The sequence below is a fragment of the Vespula vulgaris genome, chromosome 23 (assembly GCF_905475345.1).
Source record: "Vespula vulgaris chromosome 23, iyVesVulg1.1, whole genome shotgun sequence".
Lineage (NCBI taxonomy): Eukaryota > Metazoa > Arthropoda > Insecta > Hymenoptera > Vespidae > Vespula > Vespula vulgaris.
The window spans coordinates 3,837,897-3,851,064 of NC_066608.1; the positions used below are offsets into that span (position 1 = coordinate 3,837,897).

General features: G+C 32.7%; 1 long non-coding RNA gene across 6 annotated transcripts in view; it reads left to right on the plus strand.

The window, feature by feature from the left end:
• Nucleotides 1-13,168, plus strand: part of LOC127071851 (uncharacterized) — a 134,332-nt gene that overhangs the window by 81,701 nt on the left and 39,463 nt on the right. Inside the window, exons 7-8 of one of the 6 annotated variants that reach the window (XR_007785252.1) lie at nucleotides 2,089-2,364; nucleotides 2,953-4,776. The exons of 4 other annotated variants lie outside the window; for them this stretch is intronic. This is a non-coding gene — a long non-coding RNA (uncharacterized LOC127071851). Of the gene's footprint in view, nucleotides 1-2,088; nucleotides 4,777-13,168 lie in introns of those variants that run through there. One more of the 6 variants, XR_007785250.1, reaches the window with a different exon arrangement.

The following is a 13,168-nucleotide window of genomic DNA, read 5'->3' on the forward strand; positions in this document are numbered from 1 at the left end:
CTTGTTAATATACTTTATTTTAACAAGAATTATTTTTGACCCCCTTGATGAATGATATTTCTGTCTATAGCTTATCGATGGTACCTTGAAATATATTATATTGATAATATACAATTCCATTTTGATAAATCATAAGGAAAAGAGACTATTGAGAACTTATTTAGCTCCTATTAATGACGAATCTGGATGAGAAAATTTCCCGTAAAAATCAAGTTTTAAATTGAAAGAGGTGGTTCACTTAACACTAACCGTACCAAGCCTGGTCAAATAATCGGTTCAAAATTTAATTATGAATTTATACATTTGTATTATTTTTTCCGTTCATCATCAACTATCTGTAAATTCTTAGATTTTCTGATTAATCAATTTCTCACCTTTGGTTTTTTTTCTTTTGTTTATATTGAGAAAACTTCATCACCTAGCTTATTTACAAGTACTGTTTATCTGTAAATTATAGTTAATCGGTGTACAAATTTTTTATCATTTTCTAAAATTTTCTACCTGGGACCTTATCTCTGGATTTAAATATCACAATTATAGATAGTTGTATACATCTTAACACGATTTTGCTCTAATTTCACATGTATGGAATAGATTTATTAAGAATAGTCAAAATAGTTACAATCCCGATATGAATCTGACTGTTGATGAGATATTATTCTCTACAAAAGTAAGGTGTAAATTTATACAGTACACGCCAAGTAAGCCTGATAAATTTGGCATCAAATTTTGATTAGCATCGAATGCCAACAGTAAATACATTATAGACGGTTTTCCATATTTGGGAAAAGAAGACCCACATCGTGGGTACCACTCGGTGAATTTGTTGTCCTCAAACTAGTTGAACCATTTATTCGATGTTAGAAACATGTTACGACGAACAACTTTTTCAGGAGCGTCTCACTGGTAACAAAATTATTGACAAAATGAACAATATTACTTGGTACTATTCGGAGTAACAGAAGATAATTGCCCAAACTGGCGAAATCAGCAAAATACAAAAGGAACGTTTTTCAACAGTATAAACTAAATAATTGTGCTCTAACGATTTATAAATCCAAACCAGCCAAAAAGTTACAATGCTAAGTTCAAAGCATAAAAGTATAAAAATCAATAACACAGAAACCAAATACCTGAGGCAGTTGCGTATTATAACAAAACCAAATTTGGCGTCGATGTTACCGATCAAATGGCAAGAAAGTACAGCGTTAAATCAAAATCCTATAGATGGCCTATGCATGTTTTTTTTCAACATCCTTGATGTGGCCGGTATCAACGTATGGATCCTTTATAAAGAAACAAATGGACAAAATATATCCAGACAACAATTTCTATTACAAATAGTAGAAGAGCTTGCCGAAGAATATCATGAATTTCCCCAAGAAGAAAGGGAAGACGTACAATATTAGATGGCAAATGTAATATTTCACATTCGCGATAAACATGCCAGATACGAAAGAAAACAAAACTAAATCTTGTATGATCTATAAAAAATATATTTGCGGTAAATGTATGAAGTAGAGTCCTATCATCTGCAAAAAATGTAATTAAAAAATTAAAACTATCCTTCATTTATTTCTAAGTAAAGTAAACACTGTCTCTATGATCTCCTATTTATGTTATTTATGATACATATAAAAATGAAAATATATGAGTGGTTATTTTATTATTACTTAAAAGTTACGTTATGAGCATTACTTCTTATAATAAATTGACAATTCCAATCGAAAGAAACAATTTTTATTCCGTAAAACTTTTACACTAGTGAAATGACCGATTACGGTAAGAATAGGTATACATGAAATGCTGGTAGGATTAGTGTTAACACAACGAATCAATATCTGCGTTATTTCAAATGCATCTCAAATGTTATGAAACCGTTCCGTTTTGGAAACGGATTATAACTAGTGATGAGAAATGGATTGTCTGCAATAACATCGATTGAAAACGATTATGATCCAAACGTAAATCACCACGAAAGCTGAGTCAGTAAAAAAAGAAACACATTGAAAGATGAATTGCAGTAAAAAAGATCATGCTGTCAATTTGGTAGTTAATTTTGTGATTATAAAGGTATTGTGTTTTCAGCTGCTTCCACTGCTTCCAAGGAACCAAACTATCAATTCAGATGTTTACTGTCGAGAATTAATGAAACATGAGGAAACAATCCAAGAAAAACGACCAGAATTGACAAATCGCAATGGGATCTTGTTCCACTAAGCAATGCAAGGCGTAACACATCTTTGGTAATTTCTGGAAAATTATTGGAGTTTGGTTGGAAAGTGATATCGTATCCCCCATATGGTCTTGACATTGCATCATCAAATTAGCATTTATTTCGAAGTTCGGAAAACTCTTTGAAAGGTAAAACTTTTACTAATGGTGATAACTTTAAATCGCACTTGGTTCAATTTTTTGCTAATAAGGATCAGAATTTCTATGAAAGCGGAATCACGAAGTTATTAGAAAATTGGAAAAGGGTCATTGTACAAAGTGGAAAATATATAATAGATTAAAGTTCATTATTTGTATAAAAGAAATTGACTTTTATTTTACACTACAAAACCGAAATTACTTTCTTGCTGACCCATTATATTTCTTGTTGGTACGAAAGCTATCGATGAAATGTGATCTCGAACAGCCTTTCGTTTCATTAGCTAATATCTACTTCCTAAATTTTGTTTATATACGATGTGCTCTTCCTAGCGAAAACCCGAAGACCCAAACAACAACCTCAATTTTTTCTGTACGATATGCTGTTCCTTCCAATGCTGTTTTTTCCAAATATTTTCATTATATGAATACGTTTCTTTAAAACTGAATCCGGATTTTATATTTTCACAGCTTGTTTCTAATGGAAGTGCAATTTTAATTAATTCGGGAATGTTATAAATAGTCGTTTCAGAATGAACATAGCCAATTATTGGAGTCTACGTTGAATTATATTTTCAGAGCCATATACTGTTTTATGGAAAGGTGGAAGCTTGTTGCTATAGTAAGGAGGAAAGATTGCCATTGCTCGTAAAATAATTAAAGACTTCAATAGGCAAATGCGAATCATAGTTGTCTATCAACAGGGAGATGGATTTCTCGTTAGATAGCTTCACATATCGAACGAACTATTTGATGAATTTAACAAAATTTTCTTCTTTCATTCAATGTGTATCATTAAATTACTCTCTTTCGCTATTAAAATTAATCAGATATGTTACGATATGGTTAGAGACTTTTACACGCTGATATGAAATACACGTTTTTGCCCACTCAGCTCAATTTTTTCTAACCGCTATCTAAGCACATGTCTCGGTAATTATTTTTAGAATTGCTCGTAACACTACATGCTTCACAGAGGCTACCAAAGTCCTATGTCTTAATTTACTAAGAATATATGGTCTAATTGTTTTCATTGAAACATTGCAGTAAATTTTGTCATTTTTATCGGACTACGTTGATTTTTAAAGCTATAGAGCTTTGCGCATTAGAATTATAAAAAGCTCTTTCTATTCTCAATCATCTCTTTGCTCCGCAATGACTGTAAATTAAACGTATCCGCCGTAATATTTTCCTTACCACTAATATGCCTAATGTCGATCGTAAATTGTCCAATATAGTCTACATAGCGAAATTGATAAACACTTTTCAGATTTCTGACGAAGCCTGAATATTAATAGTTTATAATCCGTAAAAATCACAAATGTTCACCAAGAAGTATCTAAATCGTTTTACTACAATGTAAGCATAGCATATAATTCCCTATCGTAAATACTGTACTTGTACTGGGCAATTATTAAAGTTTTTGTAAAAAAAAACCGAGTGGTTATCATTAATCATTTATGTGGTGTTGCAAGATAGCACTAATCGGGACATCCGAGGCACCTATCGTAATAGACAATAACATATTATCTTCTAAATGCACAAGTAATACAGTATTCGCGAGCTTAGTTTTCATGGCAGCAAATATCGTTTCACTCAACTGGAGAATTTCCTTTCTTTTAGACCCTTCCAGGAGTTTATAATTTTTGTAACGCAGCTGCAAGAGGAATGAAGTTGCGATAAAAGCTTCTTATTGCCAAAAAGCGTCTAAATTTTTTAGTCATACGCTGTTTTGGAAACTTCATTATAGCTTCCATTTTATTCCTAATCTATTGAATCCCGTGTTTATTTATTGTATAATCGAGAAATTCGTTATTGTTTTGAAAACGAATTCGTTTTCACTAAACAAATTTCATCGGGATAAACTACGATCCCATAGTCATTCATTCTTTCCGAGAAGTGCAGCAAGTGTACTTTTTCATTACTTGAAGCAATTATTAAATCGTCTAAATATAATTACATAAAATTTAAACCTCATGACGCATTGTCCGTAAAATACTAAAAAATTTGTGCTGCGTTTCATAAACTGAACGGTATCCACGGGAATTCGAGAAGGCCGAATAATGTTATTACTGCGATTTTCGCGATATCAACACCATACCATGATTATGTGCTTAAATCTGTGGTGAAAAATATGTTTTTACTTGTCAACTAATATCTGCAAGAAACCCTTGATTTGTGGTATCAAATATTTATTGGACACTATGCGTATGTAGCGCAGGATAATTACCATATGATCGAAAACTTGCATTTTTCTTTGGCACGACATGTAAAGTCGATGATTAGAAGCTTTTCGATAGTCGAATGATGCCATGTTATTGAAATTATGTTTGCCGATCTGACGACAGGCATCGTATATGGAAAAATGCATTCGGAACCGGCTTCGTCTTAATGTAGTATCGAATCGCGTTTTTTTTTTTTTTTTTGATAATTCAATCCCATAAGACGACACAAAATAATTTGGGAATATCCCAAAGTAAGAAGCAATATAAAATATACAGCCATTCGCTCGGTATTGCATCCTATAAGATTTCGATATATCGTAAGTATTTCCGACCCAGGTCCTACCACGGTTTACTGCATCTGGAAACCTATGGGTTAACTGTGTCTAAAAGCCACGTTCCAAGATGCCTTTCCACTTTGGGAGCTTCATGCTTCTCAGCAATTCTGTTTGCTGGTGGGACTCTATCGTTTACGGAAAACTCCATCGTCCGATAGCGTCAGTTTCAGACATCTCGGGACACGACCGCTTGTGTCTATATATCGATATTTCAAAGATCAAAACTTCAAAGTTTTCTCTATCATTCGTGTACAGAAGAGAAACATACCCCTTGTATATAATAAAAATTATATGCAGAGGGGTTCTATTAACTTCCGTGTAAAAATCCCACGATGATATTTCGATATTACAAATAGTCCGTGTTGTATCTTTAATTTTATCGACTTTATATCCGAATAATGTTAACGACATTACACTGTCTACTTAAACACGATTTCGCACAATTAATAAGTTGTAATGTGATAAAAATTTTGATCTGATAATTGCATTGTCTACGTTGACGACGATGAAATGCTATGCAAAATTATCACGTAGTCGCAGACCTAGCAATAATAATAATATTCCGTCCGTTGCGATAAGTGAATGATCGGCTGCGTATAGTTCATATGTACATTTTGTTTACTCATCCACGAATGCGAGAAGACACACAAATTTGCAGTTGTCTCTATCAAGTATGTACATCATTTTTCCGTTTGCATCGATGACAATCGATGTGCACTGTATTTGATGGACTTCTGTTTGAACCGATATCAGCATGTATCACAAGCTATGTAGATCATACCGTCGTCTATCGATCCGCTCCGTGGAATGTACGCGATATTTTTCGTGAAGGTGTTTAACTTAACTGTTGCTGTATCTCTAACAGCTTTTTTCGTACTATATTTGTAACTCGCAGAATTATTGTCGCCTCATGAGCACGATCTGTAAGGCCATTTTGTCGATCGGAGTATCAATGCGGCGAAAATAAGATGCTTACCTGATGAAAAACGTTCCATTCATAGCGCAAGATCGCGTAAATGATGTAGAAAGTACGATGGAGGAAGGTGTCTTTTGATTTGGAAAGAAGAAAGAAAGCACTCACCCACTCGTGATTTTGGTTGATGTGTCTTAAGATTACGAGTGTTTGCTTACTTTTTCGCGATGGGTAATCATTTTTTAGTATTCCATTGCCGCACTTTTCACTTTTCGCCAAATAGATCGGCATTACCAAAGTAGTATTAGATGTGTGATTATGAAGTCTATTAATTCTATATAAAATCTCTAACTTTATGAATTATCTTGCATGAGGTATTTTGTCGAACTGTTAACCATTTATACATGGTTAATTTTGTGAACTTTGGAAAACGTCTCGTTTGAAATTTCATCGCCATACCTTTCAACGCCATTATTTTTGCTAAATTTTCATTGATAGTACGTGCTGGTTTCAAAGGTTTAATTGGATCGCTTAGTGGTTTCTCATTAATAAACATTTCAAGTATTTTGTTCGCATATTTGAAGATCTCAAAACATTCTTCGTATGTAAGTTGCAAGGATTTTTCAAGAGCGTTTTTTAACAGCGAAAGAAAACATATGAACTCATGGCTAATTTTTAAAAAATGAATAGATTATCTGTGTCATGCCGCATTGCTGGAACTGGTTGTTTCATCCGTTCTTAAGCTACATTATGAAACTGAATGTATCTAATAACTGTGGTCGGTTGATATTCCTAGCGTAAAGTAGAATTGAATTCCAAAGATAGTCGTACAACAGCGTTCACTATACCCAAGGGCGTTACGACTTCAACAGAATGTTGTTTAGTCCTTAATAGATGGAGTCGCTCGATGAGCGAGTGTGTTGTAATCGCTGTGATCGCTATTGGTGCGCGCAATTAAGAAAATATACACGTTGAAAGTTTGCGTTATAAAAACTAAAACTTTATTTAAGTACAACTCAATTTGACAAACAACAGGTTAATATAATATATTGTATAATATACTATTGCAGGAGTTTCCTTTTCGTAGGAATCGTATTTCAATCCACTATTCGTTAAAGTTCTGAAGGCGTAAGATTAATTGATCATGGTTTAATTTTCCTTCAGATAGTATTTTTCTTATGACATATACTGATGTGTCTGTTGTAAGTATAAAAGGCTTATTGAAATCAGGGTATTATGTACGAGTTCCTTGAGAATATTAAAGTGACTATTGTTCATCAGTACAGTCGAAAGTTTCTTTAATTTTAAAAGTTTAGTGGAAACTGTGGAATAAATCATCTGTAATAGTCTGCTAGTCTAAGGTTTCTTAACCTTATATATTGGCATTTCTCGAACTGCTTCTAATTTTCTTGGATCAGATATTATATTCTTTGAAGAATTCGCAATTTTCAGGTTGAAATTATAAATTAGCCTTACGGAGTCTTTTCATGAGCAACTCGAATGTCCTTTGATGTTCAGATAAAATAAAAGCGTAAATTACGATATCATCCATGTATGCGAATAATTTCTTCATTCGTAAACCTCATAAAGTTATGTCTATCAGTTTTATAAAAGTAGTGAGATACTTTTTAATCTGATCTTTTACGGACGCGTGTCGGTAAATAGCCGCCCAAGTCTCTTCACCCAAGTTGTAGAGCAGAGCTCGCCTTCGTCTATCATTCTGAGCGATAAGATAGGCAGCGATATAATAGACTAAAGAGTATCACGTTTGTTTTTTAAAAGAAATTAGCAATCTTTAGGGGTGAAGCTTTATCTTCCGTTTAGACTCGCTATGAGAGATAAGAGCTGAGTGAGAACGAATTTCAATCTCCCGAATCAGTCTTCTGATGGTTTCGTCTTTACGACGAACCAGGAAGCCTTTTATATATTTTATACGATATAACATTCCATGTAGGATGTCTAAAGAGGATATGTTCGATAGTGATAATAGTGATAACAAATATTATCTTATAACTGAAAAGATGCAAGATGATAATGGTACTTCAGGCAGTGGAAGTGAAATTTGTACAACAAGGAATCGGTCCAAACGTTTCAATATTTCCAACAAATACATAGACAGTGATGATGAATTAAATATTGATGAAATAATACAAGCCCCAATAGTCAATGGAAGAATGTTACAAATCAAGATATCATTCCACAAAAAATATAATTTACATTGAGATCATGAAACTCTGGTCCACAGATAAGCTCAAATTATAAGCAACCTATAGATGTTTTTAAATCATTTTTTATCGATGAAATTATCAAGAAGTTAGTTGACGAGATTAATCGCTATGCGAATAATAAAATAAAAATAAAACATTTGTCAAACATTTGGTCCGTGTGGCATGCGTAGACTAATATTACACCAAAGGAAATGCAAGTATAATTACTAAGTATAATTCTAGACATATAAAAACAATACCACTTCCGAATTTAAAGAACTATTGGGCAATAGATAATAAATATCGGATCCTTTACTTTGCCGAAATATTTAAGAGACCGATTTTTACAAATATTTTGAATGCTTCATACAAATGAAAATTCAGAAGGTGCGTAAAACATCAAAACGCGGATTCAAAAAATTAACAATTTTCTGGAATATATCGACAACAAATGTAGGGGAAAAATGAAGGAATTGTTTTTTCACTACATTTCCGAGACGGAATTATCGATGGATAAATTGATTGGAAATTTCAAAGAAAGAATAAGCTTTATTATCTACAAAACTAACGAAGTGGGGTATTCGTATATATATTCTGACAATATTGGTTACATACAAACCATTTTGTCATATTGTGGCAGTTTCACTATTGAGAAATTAATTGAATCTTATCTCTCAATAAGGGCAAGAATAGTTTTACATCTATATCAAAACTTATTAAAATCAAACTCTGGAGCTGCAGGATATCATATTTTCACTGAGCATTATTTTACAAGTATACCCTTGACTGATGCATTGCTAAACATGAAATGCCACATAATTGGAATTATTCAAACTAATAGGAAATTTATTCTAAACGAAATGTAAACTCCAAAAGTTGCGAAAATTGAAACCGTTGCCTATAGATGCAAAGACACGTTACTATTAACTTGGAGAGATAAACGAATTATAACAATTAGCATTTGTTCTGACTCTTTTACGAAAATTCTCAGTAAAATACGCGAAGAAGGAAGAATTAATATAATGAAGCCAAATACTGTGATAAAGTACAATAATATATGGGTGGTGTCGACAAAGCAGACCAGTAGGAGGAAATTTATGTCAATAACTGATCATAAACTTTTAATGTAGTTTAAAAACGTCAAGGATGCAAATATATGAATATTACATTTGTGATTAAAATCAGTGAAATGTGTATAACAGCAGGCTAAATTAATTCGAATGCACCATCTAGGAATCCAATTGATTTTCATGAAACAACTTATAATGCCGTCAATACAAAAGGTAATTTAATTAATAAAATCTTGGAATTATTAGACGAATCGGTTGAGAATATAGAAGATGAGACCTACGACGATTTCCAACAATGTACGCCAGATTAAAATGAATTAAAAGATAGGGATTCGATTATAACTGAAAAGGCATAAAAACTCTTACTACAAAAAAAGAATAACCAAGAACCGAACAGCCAAGGAAAAACTTGATAAGGCGAATGAACTAAACATTGATATGGAAAATTCAAGATATTCTGATACATATTAACTATCTAAGTCAAACGGAAGGAAAAGTTCGTATAAATTTAGAAAGAAAAAGACTCGGTTATAAACTAGGAAACCAGATGGATTTGAAAATCGAAGAAGATGAGCGCGGTCTAATCAATAAAGCATATATAATAGAAAACAAAAAAAATCTAACCTAATAGAGGCATCTTTTACGGACGAAATACCCGTGGATGATGAATCAAAACGACTATTTAACTTTTTGGCTACCCATCTGTGCGATATATGCAAAGACTTTCAGAATTGATTTGATATGCACACTTCTATGAATTACTTTATAAAAGAGAAAATGTCAATTTTTCTAGAAGAAAAGTTTATTCTTTTCAAATTTAGAAAATACATAAGAGAATATATAAAATATATATAGAAGCGATAATTTAAATGTAAACGCACAGAACCAATGTATCGGCCTGTGGCAATTTTCATAGAATTACCGAATGCCGACAGATCAGCTTGCTGGCAATCAAAGGATTAATAAACATCTTTTACCATAATTTAAGGATTTGCTCGTTAAATTAATAAAAAAAATTACATTAATATCAGTTTTTATTGTTTTAGAGTTTAGAGTTTTTTTAGTTTTCTTTTTTAATTAATTTTAGAGGGAAGGAAAGAGAGATTTATTCTTATGTTGCAAACTGTGTGTAAAATTTTGCCAAAACTACGTGAAATATCTGCCAATTTAAAGTTTGAAAGCGTTACTATATTTGCAAGTTAAAATATTTGTGATGTACCTTAGAAGGATGTACACACATCTTGATAATTAAAGATTTCCTGAACTCTCTCACCAAAATAATATTCATATGAAATATAAAAAAAAAAGATGTGGAGAATTATAACACCGATAAGACCAAATATCATCGATAACGTCGATAATCGTGATATTTATAATAAGTTGAGTAAATAGGACAGAGAATTTCTTTTTCTATCTCTTAATCCATTCATGTTCATCATTAATCAGACGACAAAAAATTTGGCTAAAAAAAATTATCTTTATTTCTAGGGTTCAGAACATGTCATATCGCGTATACAATCATGGAACGCTTTGATCTTTAACATTATGTCGCATTAAAATCCGATTAGTCTACAAAGCTAAGATATATTGCTCTTAAGTCGGTAGGAGGAGGCACTGTTTAGTACAGCCTAAACCTATATCTATCTCTCTAGCCTACGTTGTTTTGCGGCTAAATTGTCATTCTTTTATTAAGCGCCTAGAACACAGCTAGTCTTACTAGAATTCGGGTTGATATGAGTTTAACGTCCGTTTTCTTTAGGACTCCATTATTCGCCAGTTCCGTTATTGATGCTGCGCTTTATACACCTTGGACTGAGATAGTGGCCAAGGCGAAATGACTGTAAATACTCCGTGTTTTTTCTTCAGATGTGATGCTACTCTTTCGTTGTTCCAGTAATAGTTAATTTTACTCAAGTGTCATCTATTCAGATCTACCTGCTTTACGACGACTTATACATCCACAATCACTCCTATCAAGTTCGGTTTTCTCACACCGTGATTGTTATTTTGAACTCTGCTATTGTCATATAACTGCATCTCGCGACGAATGAATTTGCCTGACATTATTGCTTAAGAGTAATACTTATTAATTTTTAGCATATAAATGCAATTCTTTAAATTAAATTTCCTATAAAACTGTAAAATTGCGTCATTATCATCAATAAACATCGCAATAAATTTTTGCAGTAATGTCTTTTGAAAATTTCAATAACTGATTAGACTAAGAAAAGAATCTTTTTGAAATCGCATGTGCATTTTTACTTTACAGGAAGATATGCTTGTGCGTTTCTAATAATAAAAGAATTGAACTTACACAGTCGTTTTCTTCCTGGTAAGTTTTAATGGAAGGCAAAAATATATTTTCAGATCAATTTTTAAATCTAATAGCGCTCATCCATGAATTTTGTTTTTTAATGACAATGGAAGGAATTTTTCCACAGAAGCTTTTCCACAGACCATAGTCGATATTTATATCCTGGTACTACAGATTCAGTTCCATTGAAGTGTTTTACGGGGCAATGTTTTCCAAAACATCATTATCATTATAATTATACAGGGTGTTTCTGAAAGTGTGAGCATAACTTCAGGGATACGTATATACCCTAAGATAGGAAAAAAGTTCGTATGAACATATGCCCGATTTGTTTCGAATTATAGCTGTTTTTTTTTGTGTGTAATCTGTTATTTAATAATTTTTATGGAAATTATTCAAAGTGATCACCTTTGGTTTCTAAACGTCGTATCATAGATCTTCTAACTCGTTCAAAAGTACCAGGTGATATTTGAGTTCTCTGACAATTTTTTTAAAAACGATATCGCAGTTCTTCAATATCGTTCTTCAATATCATTGTAAACCAAAGACTTTAAGTACGCTCATAAATAAAAATCCAATGGATTTAGATCAGATGATCATGCTGATCAATTAATTGGCCTTGCAATTCATTTATTAGGGAATCTCTCATTTAAAAACTGTCTCGCTAATTAATTAAAATATCGGGGTGCACCATGATGCATAAACCATATACGATTGATGACATCAAGTCATACATCTTTCAATAGTTCATGTAATTTTTCCCATAAAAATGAATTGTATGATTCGTCAGTCAATATCCCATTCAGAAAAACTGATCCGATCAAATGATCAGCAATTATTCCTGACAATAAAGTCATAGGTTTTCGCCAAGCGGACTTTTCCCGATGTTACCATATTCACAAATGTCCAGGGCTCTAGGGTACTCATCGACAGCATTTCTTTCGCTTTTCTATAAGATCCCTCGTGCTTCGAAGTTTTTGTGCCCAATCACTCTATGGATGAAAGTTGGACTTTCCCTTCAGAAAAAAATCCTCCTTTTGGGCGCTTTCTTGTCGTAGGCTGTAGCATTATAGTCATGTGGAGGTGATAGACTATCATGGGTCTATCCCATTCGATGACCGACTTAACATTTATCCGGAGCACAAACTCGCTCCACCCAAAGGAAAAACTATGGTCTAAAAACCTCCGAGAAATCGACGATACTCAGCGTAGTTCTCTCTCTTCTTTTCCTTGCTCTTTTATCCTCAGATTGGATTATACTTCTCCTTTCTTTGCATTTTCCTTCCACTCGGTCCAGAATTCATATCTCTTTCGAAACATTTACTAGAACGAAAATTTTATCCAAAAGAATTTTTTAAAAATATATTTTCCTTTAACTTATAAATTTTCTAATTTTTTATTAATTTTCTCTAAATTGATCTATTGCTAATTATCCCCAAATCGCATCTATAGTTGCGTTTTTAATTTTGCAAATGTTAGTTTGGGCGGATTTCTTACTAATTCCGAAACAGAAGTACGACGCAAGACTCATCGTATTCGCTGACTCATTCCAATAATTTGCCTTAGCGATAAACTCAAAGTGTGCTAAAGACTCCTAAACAGTTCCTTTCCATCATAATTATTGGGTTTTATTAGATGACCTAATTCAATCGCTGAATTTCCCTTATTATTTACCGCATCCTCATTTCAACCTGCATTCATCCTAGCACTTAACATACAATTAAATTGCAC